This window comes from Diabrotica virgifera, chromosome 3 (assembly GCF_917563875.1).
Source record: "Diabrotica virgifera virgifera chromosome 3, PGI_DIABVI_V3a".
Lineage (NCBI taxonomy): Eukaryota > Metazoa > Arthropoda > Insecta > Coleoptera > Chrysomelidae > Diabrotica > Diabrotica virgifera.
Genome location: NC_065445.1, coordinates 152,554,748 through 152,574,923, shown reverse-complemented (window position 1 = coordinate 152,574,923; position 20,176 = coordinate 152,554,748). Strand labels below are relative to the sequence as shown.

The 20,176-nt window shown below is 33.8% G+C and overlaps 1 protein-coding gene across 1 annotated transcript in view; it reads left to right on the top strand.

Annotated features, from left to right (window-relative positions):
* LOC126882125 (uncharacterized) overlaps positions 1-20,176 on the top strand; it is a 994,490-nt gene that overhangs the window by 25,096 nt on the left and 949,218 nt on the right. The window lies entirely within an intron of this gene.

Here is a 20,176-nt window from a genome sequence, read left to right as displayed (position 1 = left end):
CGTCATCGACAGCCACGTCAGTCACACCAGTCCACGGTATAAATGACCGCCCCAGCGTCAGCAACAACAGTATTGCAGTGAGTAGTGAAGTAGTGAGTAGTGAGTGTAGTGTCTGGAGCCTCAGGAGACTGAGACCCCGGAAGCCCTGAAGATGACGTCAGAGAGGACGTCGAAAGCTCGGCCTAGAAACCAACGACGCGGTTCAACCCGGAAGCCTGGTGAGTTTAATTTTAATATTAATTCTTTTGTTGATATTGATTTTAGCTTTAAGTTTCATTGTATTAACCGCGGAAACCTATCCGAACATATATATATATATATATATATATATATATATATATATATATATATATATATATATATATATATATATATATATATATATATATATATATATATATATATATATATATTCTATAACACTATGAAACAGTGTTGAAATTATCGGGAAATGCGGTCTGTGGCTTGGATTGAAACTACATTTAATTCTGTTGAACTCGATATTTCGATGAGTATTTATTAATTTTTCATCTTCATCACGAACAAACTACAAAATTAACTAACAGTTAGGTACAAACATAATATTACAATGATATAACTTACGAATTGTTGTAGGTATGTTATATAAAGCAATTTAACTTAAAGCTATGCATGTCGTTTCACGAGAACGTCGAGGGCGGCACTGAATCAGGTATCTTTTCTCACATGTGTTAAGGGTCAAAAGTTCCAATATCTAGCCATCTGTTTAATATTCTGCTATTTTTAGAATTTTAAAACATTGCAGTAAATTTCGCTTAATCTACTTGTGTCTGATTTGTAATTAATTGAACGTTTATTACTGTTTATGTGGTACATCTCGAGAAACAATCTTTTCTTATAATTGTTTTCTGAATCTAAGATCTTGATATCTGACAAATTAAATTGGTGTCCTGTTGTTATGGAATGGTGTGCTGCTGCACAAGTATTTTTGTGTGTTTTACATCACTTTTGTGCTGCGTTATTCTTTGTTTCAACCATTGCGATGTTTGTCCTATATACTGCCCATCACATTCGAGACAAGAAAGTTGATAGATGATATGACTCTGATTTAGAAGCGGTGTCTGGTCTTTAAGCTTCGAGAATAAGCTAGAGTTGGAACTTTTGACCCTTAACACATGTGAGAAAAGATACCTGATTCAGTGCCGCCCTCGACGTTCTCGTGAAACGACATGCATAGCTTTAAGTTAAATTGCTTTATATAACATACCTACAACAATTCGTAAGTTATATCATTGTAATATTATGTTTGTACCTAACTGTTAGTTAATTTGGTAGTTTGTTCCTGATGAAGATGAAAAATTGATAAATACTCATCGAAATATCGAATTCAACATAATTAAATGTAGTTTCAATCTAAGCCACAGACCGCATTTCCCGATAATTTCAACACTGTTTTATAGTGTTATAGAATATACTTGCACGGTCGATAAATACATCGGATTTCGAATCCAGTTCTGTATATATATATATATATATATATATATATATATACAAAATATGCATAAGATGGAATGCAACCACAGACACGTGTTTCTGACTTATTAGTCGTCATCAGTATGGTATAGCAGAAACACGTGTCTGTGGTTGCATTCCATCTTATGCATATTTTGTATTTTCATTGTTGCGAGCCATGCCGATATCTATTAACTCGCGTTAACCTCTCCTTATTTGATTTTAAAACGTTTTAGACGTTTGGCATTACTTTCCTCAGGTAGCTGTAGCTTCCTCCGTGGATGTGTTGGTTGTTGCTCTCGAATCCTGAGGGTCTTCTAACATTACAGCCACAAATTGGTTGCGTTGCTCCTGTTTGGCTATACCATGCTGATGACGACTAATAAGTCAGAAACACGTGTCTGTGGTTGCATTCCATCTTATGCATATTTTGTATTTTCATTGTTGCGAGCCATGCCGATATCTATTAACTCGCGTTAACCTCTCCTTGTTTGATTTTAAAACGTTTTAGACGTTTGGCATTACTTTCCTCAGGTAGCTGTAGCTTCCTCCGTGGATGTGTTGGTTGTTGCTCTCGAATCCTGAGGGTCTTCTAACATTACAGCCACAAATTGGTTGCGTTGCTCCTGTTTGGCTATACCATACTGATGACGACTAATAAGTCAGAAACACGTGTCTGTGGTTGCATTCCATCTTATGCATATTTTGTATTTTCATTGTTGCGAGCCATGCCGATATCTATTAACTCGCGTTAACCTCTCCTTGTTTGATTTTAAAACGTTTTAGACGTTTGGCATTACTTTCCTCAGGTAGCTGTAGCTTCCTCCGTGGATGTGTTGGTTGTTGCTCTCGAATCCTGAGGGTCTTCTAACATTACAGCCACAAATTGGTTGCGTTGCTCCTGTTTGGCTATACCATACTGATGACGACTAATAAGTCAGAAACACGTGTCTGTGGTTGCATTCCATCTTATGCATATTTTGTATTTTCATTGTTGCGAGCCATGCCGATATCTATTAACTCGCGTTAACCTCTCCTTGTTTGATATATATATATATATATATATATATATATATATATATAAATGCTTTCTGTTGTTTTCCGGGTTTGACTCCGCGTTGAATAATTTTGGTTTTGAGAAAAACCATTGTTTTGACGACGTTTCGGCAAGATCTCACTTGCCATTGTCAAGTCAGGTAGTTCCGCTTCTCGCTGCTGCTTGAAGTAAACTTCTAAAAAAACTAAACTAAACCAGAAGCAAGATATATATATATATATATATATATATATATATATATATATATATATATATATATATATATATATATATATATATATATATATATATATATATATATATATATATATATATATATATATAGTAATGTTTGAATAACAATATATATATATATATATAATAAAAAATTACATAGGTAGTTACCTACCTATTTGAAAAATGTAAAATAAACCTACCTAATATGTAATGCTTTGATTTACATAATTTGATTACCAACAAAATTTCTACCAATATTCATCTAATAAGTACCTATTGTTTTCTTACTCTATGTTTTGTTGTATTTTAATATTTCAATTCCACAAAAATCAAACTAATTTGGTTAAATTCAGAACTGTCAAAAGTTTAAAACGTTCAGTTGGTCTATCTTCCAACATGATGCATATGTCTCCGTAGCCAAAATATAAAGATGCTTGCATTTCAAAACTAACCGCGCCAATGTACGCGGGTTCAATCCCCAATACAAACTTTTATTTTTTATTGTTTTTTATACATTTTATGATTGTAAGTATATTACTATATATTTTTTTTTCAGAAAATACGTATTTAGTTAAAATTTTTCCAACAATTATAATAATTTGTTAGCAATCAATATTTAACAATAATTGTCCAGTAATTATTTATGGCATTTTTCAATGTGTTTGTGTGTGTTTTATTCTTTTATTTTTTTAATTTTTGGTATCGCTTTAATAAAATTTTTTGGAAAGTAGCAAGTACCTATTAAAATTAGTTTAATATTTAAATAAAATATAAATAAACTGTTTAAAGTATATTAATTTCGTTGAAATCATAATAATCGAAATATAACTTCTTACGTGCGTACAAAGTAAATACACACACATTCTTTTTTTTTCGGTTTATACCGTTTTCACGTTTTTCTCTAATCCAATTAGTGTGCCATAATTCGTCTGGAAATTTATACTCTACCAGTCCGCGATACTGTTATATAAGATCACCTTTCCTTCAGAAAATATTTTTTTTTGATACGCGGAAAGGTCGAGCCTCTTTTTCTACGATCTGAAATAAAAAAAGAAATAACAGAAATAACTACCATTGAAAGAAATAACAGAAAACACTCGCTTTCGTATTTCTTTTACCGTCACCTTCTGTCACAGCAATGTTCATTCCTTCAAAGAAAATATCTACAATTCGCCCAATAGCGGTGATTCATTGCCCTTGATTAGAGATTGCCGAATTCCAAGCGGGGACGAGGCTACTAGCCCGATCAAAGAACACAAAACTTTACGAAAACCTCAAAAAAAAAAGAATGTGTGTGTACTTTGTACGCAAGTAAGGAGTTATACTTCTAGTATTATGATGTCAACGAAATTAATATACTTTAAACAGTTTATTCATATTTTATTTAAATATTAAACTAATTTTAATACTTACTACTTTTCCAAAAATTTTATTAAAACAATACCAAAAATTAAAAAAATAAAAGAATAAAACACACACACACACATTGGAAAAACACATTGTTTGAAAAATTTTAACTAAATACGTTTTTTGTGAAAAAAATTATATAATAATATACTTACAATCATAAGATATATAAAAAAATTAAAAAATAACGGTTTGCATTGGGGATTGAACCAGCAGCGTACATTGGCGCGGTAGTTTTGAAATTCAAGTATCTTTAGATTTTGGCTAAGGAGACATATGCATTATGTTGGAAGATAGACCAACAGAACGTTTTAAACTTTTGACAGTTCTGAATTTAACCAAATTAGTTTGATTTTTGTGAAATTGAAACATTAAAATACAACAAAACATAGAGCAAGAAAACAATATTATATGAGTATTGGTAGAAATTTTGTTGGTAATCAAATGATGTAATTTAAAGCATTACATACTAGGTAGGTTTATTTTACATTTTCCAAATAGGTAGGTACCTATGTAATTTTTTATTACGATACCGAAACATTTACAATTAAGTACGTACCTGTTGCTTTTAAAAACTATTTAAAAGTCACTACAATTATAACCTTGCTTTTTTCTCTGCCCTCACAACAATAAAAATTAATATACACAACATTTGTTTACCCATAACCGACATATTATGAAACAATTATTGACAGGCCATTGTAATTACCCAATCATAGCACGTTTAACGTTTCAGCTGCGCCCAGGAGCAAGATTTTTGATGAATTCGCGCACATATAAATTTACTCCCAACGCGCCTAAAGAAGTATAACTTCAAAAATAAAGGAAGAATGAAAATTTGCGGATACGTAGTTGAAATTATCGATTATTATATAGGAAAATGTTTACACTTTTACATCCCCTCCATTTTACAAACATTGTGAAATACTCCCTTCTCGGGGGTGAAAAAATATACATTCAAAATAAGTTCGGAATTTGATAAAATGACTAATTCTAAGCAACTCGAATATTTCAACGTGAAATAACCAAATAACGGAGCACTTTTAGGGGAAATCTCATTAAAAATTTTAACCCGCCATTGGTCGCTATATGAGATTTTCTCTCACGCTTTCAGAAAATTGCGCACAATTTTTTTTCTGGGAAATTATGCGCGCTGTAGTTCCTTCTAGTCTCCTAACTATCCTCCCTCGACAATCTAATAGACTCGTCCGCTCAGATAGTGACTCAGTTTACTTGTATCACCGTATTGTTGAGTCAGTGCGCGTTATGTGAGAGATTCTCTCATCAAGCGACCACCTGCGTCACCAACTGTGTATAAAAATTAATTTTATTTTTCCCCTTATTACCTAAAATAATATCCTTTTATGATGCAATAAAAGGCGCCGTGGATGTGGTCGATGATACGAAAGTTTCACGGGTTAGTTGTAGATGGTAACTTACCATATATTTTTCAATGTTAAATATTGGCGGCATCAATAATAATCACATTTTATATAAAGATAATAATAATAAAACAGAAAAACGTCGTGTCTTTTTAAAGCAAATGGCTATATCGTTGATGAAACCTCATCTTTTTGTAAAATTTTGTAAAGAAAGGCAAAAGTTGTATATGTGAGAGAAAATCTCACGCGCGACCACTCGTGTAACAACCTACCTATAGTCCGTTCTTTAACGGTAAAATATTGCAAAACCTCTAAATTAAAAAAAACCGCTTGGATTGACATGAAATTTGGCATACACATAGCTAACAAGTCAAAGAAAAAAAGTGATATTGTGCCGATATGTGCTTTTGCCCTGGGGGTGGTTTTCACCCCCTCTTGGGGGTAAAAAAATATTCGTCCAAAGTAAGTCAGGAAATGGATAAACTGGCTAATTTTAAGTAACTTTTGATCCATAGAGTTTTTTCACCAAGTCAATACTTTTCGAGTTATTTGGCAGTGAATATGTTTATTTTTTTCAACAAAATAACCACGCTTTTAGACGGTTTTTCGCAAATAACTGAAATAGTAAGTACTTTGTCGAAAAAATATTCTAAGCAAAAATATAGCCTATTTAAAATTAAAAAAAAAATGGTGTATATAGCACGTCTCTATACCTAGTAGAAGCAGAGTTATAGTTAATGAAAATTGGAGTTTATTCTTCGACAAATTCCAAATGGAATACTTTAACGTGAAATAATCAAAAATGAAGCACATTTCGGGGAAAACTCATTACAACTTATTTAAAGTGTTTAAAAAAAGCTTCATTTTTGTTTTATAAAAAAAATTTATAGCATCAAAAGTAAACAAGTTAGACTCAAAATAAAGTTAGTATTATTTTGTTTTGGTAAAAAAATCGAGAAAATCACCCCCTAATAATAGTATCTTAAATGAACTTAATCGTTACGACTACACAAGTTTCTTGACTCGTGTATGTATTGTTTATATGATCTGTAAGTTTCATCTGTTCAAAGTCCTTATTATTAAAAGGGATGTAGTTAAAAGGGGTTGAACGAGTCACTGATCACGAATGTATGCAAATTTAGAAACACCAAATCTTAATCCATTTTTGTCTAACACAAAAAACAAAAAAATACGTGATATTCAGAAAACCAATGCTGACTTTTTTTGTTTTTAGAGATTTTTGGTATCTCTAACAATTTTTAAGTTATTTTGAAAAAAAAAACATATTTTTCAAAATTAAAATTTTTAAAAATTTTACTTTGAAACCAAATTTTTTCAAAAATAAGCACTTTGAATTGATGAAACTTACAGATCACATAAACACAACATAAGTAAAATAATTTGTGGCGCGCTAACGATTAATTTAATTTAAGTTGCTAATTAGGGGGTGGTCTTCCCGATTTTTTTTTGCAACAACAAAAGGGACCAACTTTATTTTAAGCGTAACTTGCTTAAATTTAATGATAGAAGCTTTTTGTAAAAACAGAAATAAGTATTTTTTTAAACACTTTAAAAAAGTTAAAATAGGTTTTCCCCAAAAAGTGCTTAATTTTTTGGATATTTCACGTCGAAATATTCTATTTGAAATTTGGTGAATATGAATCTATTTTTCATTGGCTATAACTCTGGTTCTACGAGATCCAGATACCTAACGCGTACACCATTTTTTTTTACTTTTTTATAGGCTATATTTTTGCTAAGAACGTTTTTTTCGACAAAATACTTACTTTTTGAGTTATTTTCGAAAAACCGTCTAAAAATGTGGTTATTTTGTTGAAAAATTAACATATTCACTGGCAAATAACTCGAAAAGTGTTGACTTGGCGAAAAAGCTCTATAGAACAAAAGTTACTTAAAATTAGTCAGTTTACTTATTTCCGGACTTATTTTGGACATATATTTTTTTACCCCCAAAAGGGGGTGAAAGTCACCCCCAGGGCAAAAGCACACATCGGCACAATATCACTTTTTTTTCTTTGACATGTAAGCTATACGTATGCCAAATATCGTGTCAATCCAAGCGGTTCTTTAAAATTTAGAGCAAAAACCGTCAAAGAATGTACTACTAGCGACCAATGCCGGGTTAAAGTGTTTAAAAAATGGTTTATTTTTATTTAAAAAAAAAAATACATCAAAAGTAAGTGAGTCACGGTCAAACTATTGTTGGTCCCTTTTAGTTTTTGCTAAAAAGAATCGCGAAAGTCGCCCCCTGATTCTTCTTCTTCTTCAGATGCAAATCCACTAATGGATGTTAGCGATCACATTTTCCATTAACTCTCTGTGTATCAGAGATTGTATGTCGTTAATTCCTGTTCATTGGCTTATGTTTCGGAGCCAGGACATTTTCTTGGGTCCTATTCCTGTCTTGCATTCAATTTTACCCTGGATTATAAGTTGAAGGAACTAGTATTTTTCGTTTCGCATGATGTGACCCAAATACGCCGTTTTCGTTTTCTTGATGTTTTCGAAATTTGGCGGCTCTTGGTTGATTCTTTTAAGGACATCTACATTTGTGACTTTCGCTGTCCATGGTATCTTTAGGATACGGCGATAAAGCCACATTTCGAAGGCTTCTAATGTGTTTATATCCCTCGTTTTGAGTGTCCAGCCCTCTATGCCATATAGCAGCACCGACCACACGTAGCATTTAGTAAACCTTAGTCTCAGTGTAAGATCGAACTCTAAACAGGTAAGTACCTTCCTGAATTTTACGAAAGCTTGTCGAGCTTGCTCAACGCGACATTTCACTTCCCTGTCGGATGTCCAATCTTCAAAAAGCCACGTTCCCCGGTATTTAAATTTGCTCACTCTTTCAATAGTCTAAGAGCTAGTGAACCCTCCGACTAACGGTCGTCCTGTAAGGCTAGAAATCTTTCTAGTGATAATTCATAGCACACCAAGGCTAAAAACCATGACCTGGCAGGCATCAGCGGTGCACGTGTATCTACCAGGTGAATCGAAAAGTGCAAATTTAGGGGGTAAAATAAACTTTCTCCTGTAAGGTTTAAATTTATGTACCTATGTGTTAGAGTAAGTCATTTAGAAGAAATGTGTACAATGACAGGCGATTTTGAAGGGCATAAGACCTTGCCAGGCGAGGGGAAAGATTAGGGGTTTTTCCTAAAATTATTCTTTTTGCATCGAACAAATTTTTTTTAGGTTTTTTTGAATCATTCCAAACAGAAAAGGTCTTTAGTGATTTTTCTCTTAAGTTAACAGTTTTTGTTATATGTATAAGCGATTGAAAATTTTGAAAATTGCGAAATCGGCCATTTTTAACCCTAAATCGGACATTTATCTAAAAATTTCAAAGTTGCCAAGGTAGATGATATTCTTTAAACATTGATTGATAAAATCCCAAAGAGTTTTTGCACTACAATATCGAAAACCTCGTTGTTTTTTAATTGCTAATCAAGCGGGCGCGACACTGTAGTATAAGTGAGGACGTTTGAGTTGGCATATATTCATTATCTCGAGAATGGGCAAATTTCAAGAGAAATCCTCAGACAGGTCGATTATTTTTAAATTAGGACTTTTTGGCATATATAATACTAGTGACGTCATCCATCTGAGCGTGATGACGTAATCGATGATTTTTTTAAATGAGAGTAGGGGTTGTGTGATAGCTCATTTGAAAGGTTATTTAATTCTCTATTCAGTAATATAAACATTAACATAATTATTTATACAGGGTGTACAAGAAAAAATTTCTTTATTAAATTAACTTTGATTAAACTTGACAAATAGAAGAAAAATTTTTTTGTACACCCTATATAAATAATTATGTTAATGTTTATATTACTTAATAGAGAATTAAATAACCTTTCAAATGACCTATCACACAACCCCTACTCTTATTTAAAAAAATCATCGATTACGTCATCACGCCCAGATGGATGACGTCACTAGTATTATATATATGCCAAAAAGTCCTAATTCAAAAATAAAAATCGACCTGTCTGAAGATTTCTCTTGAAATTTGCCCATTCTCGAGATAATGAATTTATGCAAACTCAAACGTCCTCACTTATACTACAGTGTCGCGCCCGCTTGATTAGCAATAAAAAAAACAAAGGGGTTTTCGATATTTTATTGCAAAAAAACTCTGCGGTATTTCACCAATCAATGTTTAAAGAATATCTACGTACCTTGGCAACATTGAAATTTTTAGATAAATGTCCGATTTAGGGTTAAAAATGGCCGATTTCGCAATTTTCAAAATTTTCAATCACTTATATAACAAGAACTATTTACTTAAGAGAAAAATCACTAAAGACCTTTTCTGTTTGGAATGATTCAAAAAACCTAAAAAAAATTGTTCGATGCAAAAAGAATAATTTTAGGAAAAACCCCTAATCTTTCCCCTCGCCTGGCAAGGTCTTATGCTCTCCAGAATCGCCTGTCATTGTACACTTTTCTTCTAAATGACTTACTCAAACACATACTTAAATTTAAAGCTTACAGGAGAAAGTTTATTTTACCCCCTATATTTGCACTTTCCGATTCACCTGGTAGATACACGTGCACCGCTGGCATCTAAACATTCCGTATATGTATTTGGAACATAGGAGTTTTCTATTGGTTCGTTGCAGCACACGGTAATATTTTAACCAATAGGCGGCGAGGTTCCAAATGCATATACGGAATGTTAGTCGGTCCCAAATTCATATACGGAATGTTAAATATCGTACACCGAAAAAGATAAGTTTTTTTAGAGTCTTTTAAAAGGAGATTGATATTGAAATACTTTTTACTGTATTATTAAATAAAAATAAAACAGGGTTCGCGTAAAGTTCGAAACATTGATGTTATAATATACCTACTATGATTGTTTTAAAAATCAACCTGTCTGAGCGTTTTGGTTATGTGCTAAAAATAAATAGGTGAATAAGGGGGGGTAACACTTATTCCAGTGCACTGTATGTATATAAAATATTATTATTTATACAGGGTGTTTCATTAATAATTGTCCATATAGTAACTGGAAAAACCTTAGCACAAAATATGAAGATTTAACCTAAAACACTTAAATAAAATGTGGTTCCTTACTGAGTTACAGAGTGTATCTAAAAATTTAAAAACTATTTTTGCTCAGAATTTTAAAACTATATGACGTATCCTTTTCATACTTGGCAGGAAGTATAGGTACTGTACACACTACTACAGTAGAAAAAATGAAAGAATACCCATGAACGAGCATATAAAACACGCTGTATTTTCCTGTCACCGTGTCACACAAAAAATTGGCCAGCGCAAGTACATGTAATAATTATTGTTACATGTACTTGCACTGAACAATTTTCTTTGTGACACGGTGACAGGAAAATACAGAGTGTTTTATATGTTCGTTCATGGGTATTCTTTCATTTTTCCGACTGTAAATTATGTTAAACAAACGTTTCTGGCTATTACCAGAAGCGTACGACGGGGGAAAGTGAATGGTTGACCCTTTCCAAATTCTACGTCACTGGCGGAATTGCTATTTTAGTTCAATTTTTGGATTCTCCAAGACTTTCTATAAAAACAATATACCCTTCATTCGTAACGATAAAGTCATTAATTTTCGAGATATTTGAAGTTAAAAATGAAACGACACGGTTATTTTGATTAATGTATTGTGTCGCTTCATTTTTAATTTCAAATATCTCGAAAAATAATCATTTTATCGTTACGAATTAAGAGTATATTATTTACATAAAAAGTATTGGAAAATCAAAAAATTACACCAAAATAGCAATTTCGTCAGTGGCGTAGAATTTGGGAAGGGTCAACCAGCCACTATCCCCTGTCGTACGCCTCTGGTAGTAGCTAGAAACGTTTATTTATCTTAATTTAGTAGGGTGTACAGTACCTACACTTTCTGCCAAGTATGATGAGGATACGCCAAATAGTTTTAAAGTAGTGGGTACAAATAATTTTTAAATTTTAATCATATGAATCATATATCGCAAATTAATCAAAATAACTGTGCCGTTTCATATTTAACTTCAAATATCTCGAAAACTAATGATTTTATCGTTACCAATGAAGAGTATATTATGTACGTAGAAAGTATTGGAGAATCTAAAAATGGCACTATAGTAGTAATTCCTCCAGTGGCGTAGAATTTGAGAAGTGTCAACCATTCACTATCCCCTGTAGTACGCCTCTGGTAGTAGCTATAAACGTTTGTTTATCATAATTTAGTAGGGTGTATAGTAGTCGCACTTTCTACCAAGTATGAAAAGGATACGTCAAACAGTTTTAAAATGCTGAGCAAAAATAGTTTTTAAATTTTTAGACAAAACACCCTGTAACTCAGTAAGGAACCACATTTTATTTAAGCGTTTTAGGTTAAATCTTCGTATTTTGTGCCAAGGTTTCTCCAGTTACTATATGGACAATTATTAATGAAACACCCTGTATTTCATCAAATATTATATTACAAGAACTTACCTGCATAAATAGTGAGCAGTATTTTTTTTTTCGTATGTGTAGCTCTCCAGCTTGAAAAATAAATACTTTTGTATTCATTTAGCCATTTACTCATGTCTTCTTCATTTCTAATGTCGACTCATCGGTACTTATTTTCATTGATTCCAATGTATTTAAAACTTTTTGCAAATCCATTATGTAAATATACAATATTTTATAGAATAAATAATATTTAAAACACAACCGAAAACGTTATAACCAAGTTAACATTTATTTTCGTTTGATAGCACACAGCCCTAAACTTCAACAGAATTGAATAATTGAATAGCTGAAACAGATCTAAACATACTTAACAACACGTGCGTCATTAAAAATACTGAGAAAGCGAAACCTTAGTCAAATAAAGAAATATGTCTCTCAAATCTATACCATCCCATTTATGAATTTCGCACCAAATAGGTACCTAATCATTGTTTTATTTTTCTTTAATAATACATTAATAAAATAGGTATTTTAAAATCAGTCTCCTTTAACTGATTAATAAAAAGTCCCATTTTTTGGTCTACGAATAATTAACATTCCGCATATGAATTTCGCACCAAATAACATTCCAAATACTAGGTTGGTTTTATTTTTATTTAATAATACAGTAACAAGTATTTTAAAGACACCACCCTACAAAGACAAGCGCTTCTAAATATAACAGGAGCCTTGAATAGTACAGGAACGGCTTCATTAGAGGCTATCACAGGTCTCCCTCCGCTGGAATTGTATATTTCGGCGGTAGCCTTTATGACCATCCTGAGGCTCAAAGCAAACAATACTTGGAGGCCAAATTATGTATTGAATAGCCACACAAACATTACTGGGACTATACTTGAGGAATACATCTTTATGATGAACTTAGATATGATGACACCAGAACTAATCTTCACTGAGAAGATTAACACAATTATACCATCTAGAGAACAAAAAGTCCCAAACATTAATGGAGACTTAATATGGTTCACTGATGGATCTAAAACTGCCCATGGTACTGGATCAGGAGTCTTTGGGCAAACATGTAACTATAATAAATCTTACAGCCTAGGTCAACATACAACGGTGTTCCAGGCTGAAGTTTTTGCTTTGGTGGCCTGCATTGATGAAATAATTTATGAGGACCCTAAAGCTAAGAGAATCAACATTTACACAGATAGCCAATCGGCTATTCTGGCTGTAAAGAACCCTCTCACTAAATCAAAACTGGTGAGAAACTGCAAAGATCTCCTCAATAACCTGGCAAAAGACAACAAAGTGTCTTTAATATGGGTGCCGGGTCATGAAGGGGTGCATGGGAACGAACGAGTAGATATGTTAGCGAAACAAGGCTCGAGAAAAACTTTTGAAGGCCACCTTTCTGTGGCATCACTAAAGATGCTATAAAAAACGAGGTTCAGAAATGGCTGATAAAGAATCATCAAAATAAATGGAGAACCACTCAAGGGCAAATCCAGACTAAAAAAATAATCAAGAATATTGATAAAAAACTCTCGAACAGTTTGATGAACCTCAATAAACGAGAGATCAAAACGGTCACTGAAATGGTGACTGGACATTGTCGTTTAAGAAATTACCTATACAAACTAGGTAAGGTGAATGAACCATGGTGCAGAAAGTGCGAAATGGAAGAAGAAACTGCCATACACATACTATGCTATTGCAGTGTGCTAGATGATGTAAGGCAGAACTTCACTGGTCAAATGAGGTTTGAACCAGAAGAGATCTTAAAACTACCAATAAGAAAACTGTTGGCCTTCGTTGAGGCCACAGGACTTATTAAAGTTTAAGGAGAAGAACAGGGTTTGGTACAAAGGTCTTATGACCAAGTGCCAGAGACTAACGAGTCTCGCCTGAGTTAAGAAGAAGAAGAAGAAGTATTTTAAAATCAATCTCCTTTTAAAAGACTCTAAAAAACTTATCTTTTTCGGTGTACGATATTTAACATTCCGTATATGAATTTGGGACCGACTAACATTCCGTAGGGGGTGTAAAGTTGTGTTATAGAGGTAGCACCTTTTATCGGAACGACCACATCGAGCGTCATAGACGGGAGATGGTTCTTGATAACTGGTCCTCATAAGACAACTAACTCTCACTTATGGCTCCACGTGCCACACCCCGGGCAACTGCATTGGTCTGCAGGCTAAACTAAGTGAGGGTAGTCAGATATGGCGAAAACTCCACCGAGCGATTGCCGGTATAAGCAATCCCACACTTACTGTTGTCCAACACTTTTGTCCTGGCGCTAAGAAATTGGCACCAAAGGCGAATGAATCAAGTAAATGATCAACGGCATAATGATACAGAAGGCAAGGAGAAACCACTGTATTAAAGATCCAATTGGATATCTCTAGTACAATCATCATGGCTGTACAACGTACAATAAATTCTGGTACTGATCATGGACATCGGAAAACAAGATCCGGCAGGAGAGGTAATTCTCATGACAACAGGGCCTCTCAGGTCGTAACCCGGCGAAATCCCTGTTTTAAAGATGCAATAAATATTGGTATGTGGAACGTCAGAAGTATGTATGAACCTGGAAAAATGAACAATATTATACAAGAGATGCAAAGGTTAAATATCGATATTTTAGGTATCAGCGATACAAGGTGGTCGAGTTCAGGCAGCTTCGCGACAAACAACGGAATGATATATTTTTCAGGAAATAATGACCCACACCACAGATATGGAGTAGCAATTGTTGTATCAAAAAAAATGATGCAGTCTGTTATTAACTTTACACCAGTGTCTGATAGAGTAATATTCCTTCAACTTCATACAAAAACTGTAAATCTTAATATCATACAGGTCTATGCTCCTACTGCAGAAAAATCAGATGAAGAGGTTGAGGAATTCTATGAACAAATTAACCATGTTCTAAAATCTATAAAGCCAAGAGACGTCACAATTATCCTTGGTGATTTTAATTCCAAAATTGGGGAAGGAAAAAGCGGCAAATATGTAGGAAATTATGGTCTCGGGTTAAGGAACGAGAGAGGAGACCGAATGTTACAGTTCTGCCAAGAAAACGATATGATTATTTCAAACACATTTTTTAAACTCCCCAAAAGAAGGCTTTATACGTGGACATCACCTCAACATAACGCACAGAAAATAGTTAGGAATCAAATAGACTTTGTGTTGATAAATGAAAGATACAAAAACGGCATAAAATCGGTTAAGGCGTACCCAGGCGCAGATGTTTCCTCGGACCACAATCCCTTGATAGCGCGTGTAAGCATTAAACTTAAGAAACCTTCACAAAGGGTAAAACCAGATTACATAGATACCAGCCGCTTACAGAACTCAAAAATCAAAGAAGAATTAAAGCAACAGATAAATGGTAACCTAAGAATGTTGTCTACAAAGGAACCAAACACGCACGTGGAAAACAAGTGGCAAGACTTAAAAGAAGCCCTAATAAAACCCGCTCAGAATATCCTTAGCAGAGGAAATACGACAAAAAGACAAGAATGGATGACAGAGAAAATTTTAAGTCTTATGGAGGAACGAAGACAGTTTAAGGGAAAATGCAAACAAAAATACAACGAGATACACAAGCAAATTAGAGATGAAATAAGGTCAGCGAAAGAAAACTTTTACAAAAGAAAATGTGAAGAAATTGAAGAACTGCAATTAAAACATGATACGTTTAACCTACATAAAAAGGTAAAAGAATTGGCAGGTATACAAAAAAGAAAGCATCCCAATGTGCTATACAACGCAAATGGACAAATAATAACTGACCTACAAGAAAAGCTTACGACCTGGAAGAATTATATAGAAGAACTCTTTGCCGATGAAAGAGAGGATCATGATATTGGTAACATACAAGGTGAGGAAGGACCAAAAATCTCTAAAGAAGAAATACTATATGCTATAAAAACAATGACAAATGGCAAATCACCGGGTCCAGATGGACTTCCATCGGAACTTCTTAAGCTTGTGGAAGATGAAACAGTAAATGTTTTGGTTGACCTCTTTAACTGCATTTATAAAACGGGAGAAATACCTAAGGAATGGCTTCTGTCAACTTTTGTGACTATTCCAAAGAAAACAAACGCAAAACTGTGCACCGACCATCGCACAATAAGCTTAATGGGACACACACTAAAAGTATTTCTTAAAGTGACACATACAAGAATTCACAAAAAACTAGACGCTGACATCAGTGATACTCAGTTCGGGTTTCGAAACGGGCTTGGAACAAGGGAAGCACTATTTGCACTTAATATCATGTGCCAAAGATGCCTGGATGTTAACCAGGATATATATATGTGCTTTATTGACTACAACAAGGCGTTCGATAAAGTTCGCCACGAACAACTGATGAGACTGTTGGTAGAGAAAAACTTGGATAAAAGGGACCTCAGAATTATTTTCAATATTTACTATAACCAGAAGGCGAATATTAGAGTAGAACGGGAAACAACCGAGGAACTCGAGATCAAAAAAGGCGTAAGGCAGGGATGCATACTTTCACCAACCTTGTTTAACTTATATTCAGAAGATATTATAAACAGAGCCCTTGCTGACCAAGATATAGGAGTTAAAATAAATGGCACTTTAATAAACAATTTGAGATACGATGATGACACAGTATTAATAGCAGAAACCCCGGAAGATCTCCAAACACTGATAAACAGAATAGTAGAGTGCAGCGAAAAGTTCGGTTTATCACTTAACATCAAAAAAACAAAAATAATGATGGTGTCGAAATCTCCACAAAATTTTTCTGACATAACCGTACATGATCAAAGAATTGAGCGTGTTAGAAAATATAATTACCTGGGAACTGTGATTAATGAAAACAACGACAACTCTGAAGAAATCAAGATCAGAATAGAAAAAGCTAGAGCTACTTTTACCAAAATGAAAACAGTTTTATGCGGAAGAGAGCTAAGTTTAAATCTTAAAATTCGCCTGATGAGATGTTACGTGCTGTCAGTTCTTTTCTATGGAATGGAAGCTTGGACACTGAAAAAGATCGATACAAGGAAAATAGAAGCATTCGAGATGTGGATGTACCGCAGGATACTGAGAATATCGTGGACAGATAGAGTGACAAACATGGAAGTGTTGCGAAGGATGCAGAAAGAAAAAGAACTTGCGCTTACTATTAAAAAGCGCAAACTGCAATACTTGGGACATATAATGAGGGGACAAAAGTACCAGCTACTACAATTAATTATTCAGGGAAAAATAATAGGTAAACGATCCAGTGGCAGAAGAAAACATTCATGGTTGAAGAATTTAAGAGATTGGTACAAGTGCAGCAGCTGCCAATTATTTAGATCCACGGTATCAAAAATACGCATAGCCTTGATGATAGCCAAACTTCGGAACGAGGACGGCACCTGAAGAAGAAGAACATTCCGTATATGTATCTGGAACCTCGCCGCCTATTGGTTAAAATATTACCGCGTGCTGCAACGAACCAATAGAAAACTCCTAGGTTCCAAATACATATACGGAATGTTTAGATGCGCACCGCTGATGCCTGCCAGGTCATGGTTTTTAGCCTTGGTGTGCTATGAATTATCACTAGAAAAATTTCTAGCCTTACAGGACGACCGTTAGTCGGAGGGTTTACTAGCTCTTAGACTACAATGGACTTATAGTATTCAATGTTATGGTGGCAAGTTTTCAAATGCCCTCTAATTAGCATTCCAAATAAAATTAATAGTTACCGCTTCACAAGTTACTTTAAATATGTATTGTTTATATGATCTATAAGTTTCATTGGTTTAAAGTGCTCGTTGTTTGAAAAAATGTGGTTTTAAAGTAAAAATTCTTTTTTAATTTTGAAAAAAATTCCTTTTTTTTTTCAAAATAACTTAAAAATTATTAGGAATACCAAAAATCTCAAAGAGAAATAAAATGTACGTTTTGCTTATCTGAATTTGACGAATAACAACCTACTTTTCATAGCTACAACTCTGCTTCTACTGGGTCTACAGACTTCATACAGACAACATTTTTTTCACTTTTTTATAAGCTATATTTTTGCTAATGGTAGGGGAGCCCAAGCGGGGATTTTTGCAGTTACTCGAGCGCGTCAGATTATCATATGGGGAGAAACCTTGTACCCTGAAAATGTACCTCTACCATATTTTGGCTCTTAAATCAGGGGAGTCCGTTAAGGGAGGGGGACCGAAAAAAATTCTATCCTTAGAAAAACTCAAAATCGTCAGATTAAGGTAAGGTAAGTTAAGTACATGCAAAACAGTGTATAGTTCAAAAATCTGACGATTTGAGCGGGTCGTAAGGAAATGGGCGAGTCCCAAAATTTCACAAGAAAAAATCGAATATTTCGCGAAATGAATGATAGATCGAAAAACTAAAAAATAAGTACTCAATATTTTTCAAAAATCTATCGAATGATACTAAACACGACTTCCCACAGAGAGGGGTGGGGGTGAATTTAATATTTTAAATACGAATCCCGCGATATTTCGCGAAAAGAACATCAGATCGAAAAACTGAAAAATAAACTTATTCAGTATTTTTGAAAAATTTATCGAATGGCACCAAACACGACCCCCCATGGAGGTAGGGTGGGGGGTAACTTCAAAATCTTAAATGGGAGCCCCCATTTTTTATTGCAGATTTGGATTCCTTACGTAAAAATAATTAACTTCTATTCGAGACATTTTTTCGAATTATGGATAGATGGCGCTATAATCTAAAAAAACGATTGTTGGAAATGGAAAATTAAATTAAAAATGGACAAGTCCCCACTAAAATGGAAAACTGAACTTAACTTTTTTTGGTTTTAGGACCTACTCTTCACAACCCAATAGGTCCCCAAAGCGCTCGAGTGACTGCACATTTAGCATATTTTGCTCCCGTACAATAAGACAAAGATAAAATACTTTTCGAGTTATTTGCGAAAAACCGTCCAAAAACATGTTTTCTTTGTTAAAAATGAACATATTCACTCTATGGAACAAAAGTTGCTTAGAATTAGTCATTTTCTTCAATTCCGGACTTATTTTGAATGTACATTTTTCACCCCCGAAAAGTGGGTATTTTCCAATTTTTGTAAAATGGAGGGGAAGTACCTAGAATTGTAAACTTTATCTTAGATAATAATAGACAATTTCAACTACCTATTCCCAAATTTTCATCCTTCCTTTATTTTTTTGGGGTCAGATTGTTCCTTGATCGGGCTATACTGCCTCTGGCAAGTAACATTATTGCTTCTCCATCGAAAAGCGGAGGGGGTGTTTATGGAGGAGCGGGAAACCGGTGAGAGAGATCACATAAGTCGCTGTTGGTTCGCTTATTTGGTTGCCTCTTTCGTTTCTTTTTATTAAACGTTTTTCTTTAGTTCAATAGTTTGCGTCAAATTTTTAGACGTTAATTTGACTGCTTTTTCTTCAATAAAAATAAATGAAAATTTGCAGACATATGCATTCGCGGGAACAATACACGAATAGTCAATAAAAATTTTTTTATGTTTATTAATTGTTTAAAAAGAAAAAGAAAAACGATTTTAATGGAAACTGCTTAAATTCTCTTGTTTTTTACCATGTAAAAACTTGAAACTTTTACGGATTGTAGCTAATGATATGAACTATACATAATTTCACTTTTTACGTTAAAATTGTTTACGTTATGCTTCATAAATAAACATTAAAGTTTAAAATTTTGAACGCTCATATATTTGTTTATATAAAAATCGGCGCTTATTCGTGTCAAATTTCAATACGATACGAAACAAAACTTCAACCAAAACTCGAATTAAAAAAATTCGTAATTTTATCGTAGTCTTAGAAAAACCACCGGTAGAGAGGTTTTGTGCTACAATTAATTGATTGGTTGACTTACCTGTTAAGGAGGGACAATCATAATTGTCCTATCTTACATTTCGAACATTTGTACTTATGGTAGTGGTCTTTTTGGGCCGCTGATCACAGTTTAAAGAAGCAGAAGAAGAAAAGGAAGATTATTAAGCTTCTTGACAAGTGACGTCCGCGCATCACTGTTTTTTTTATTTTATTTTTATCGCACATGACATGGGTGGGTTCAAAGAATCAATGGGGGGGAGCGTACAAATGTTCGAAATGTAAGATAGGACAATTATGATTGTCCCTCCTTA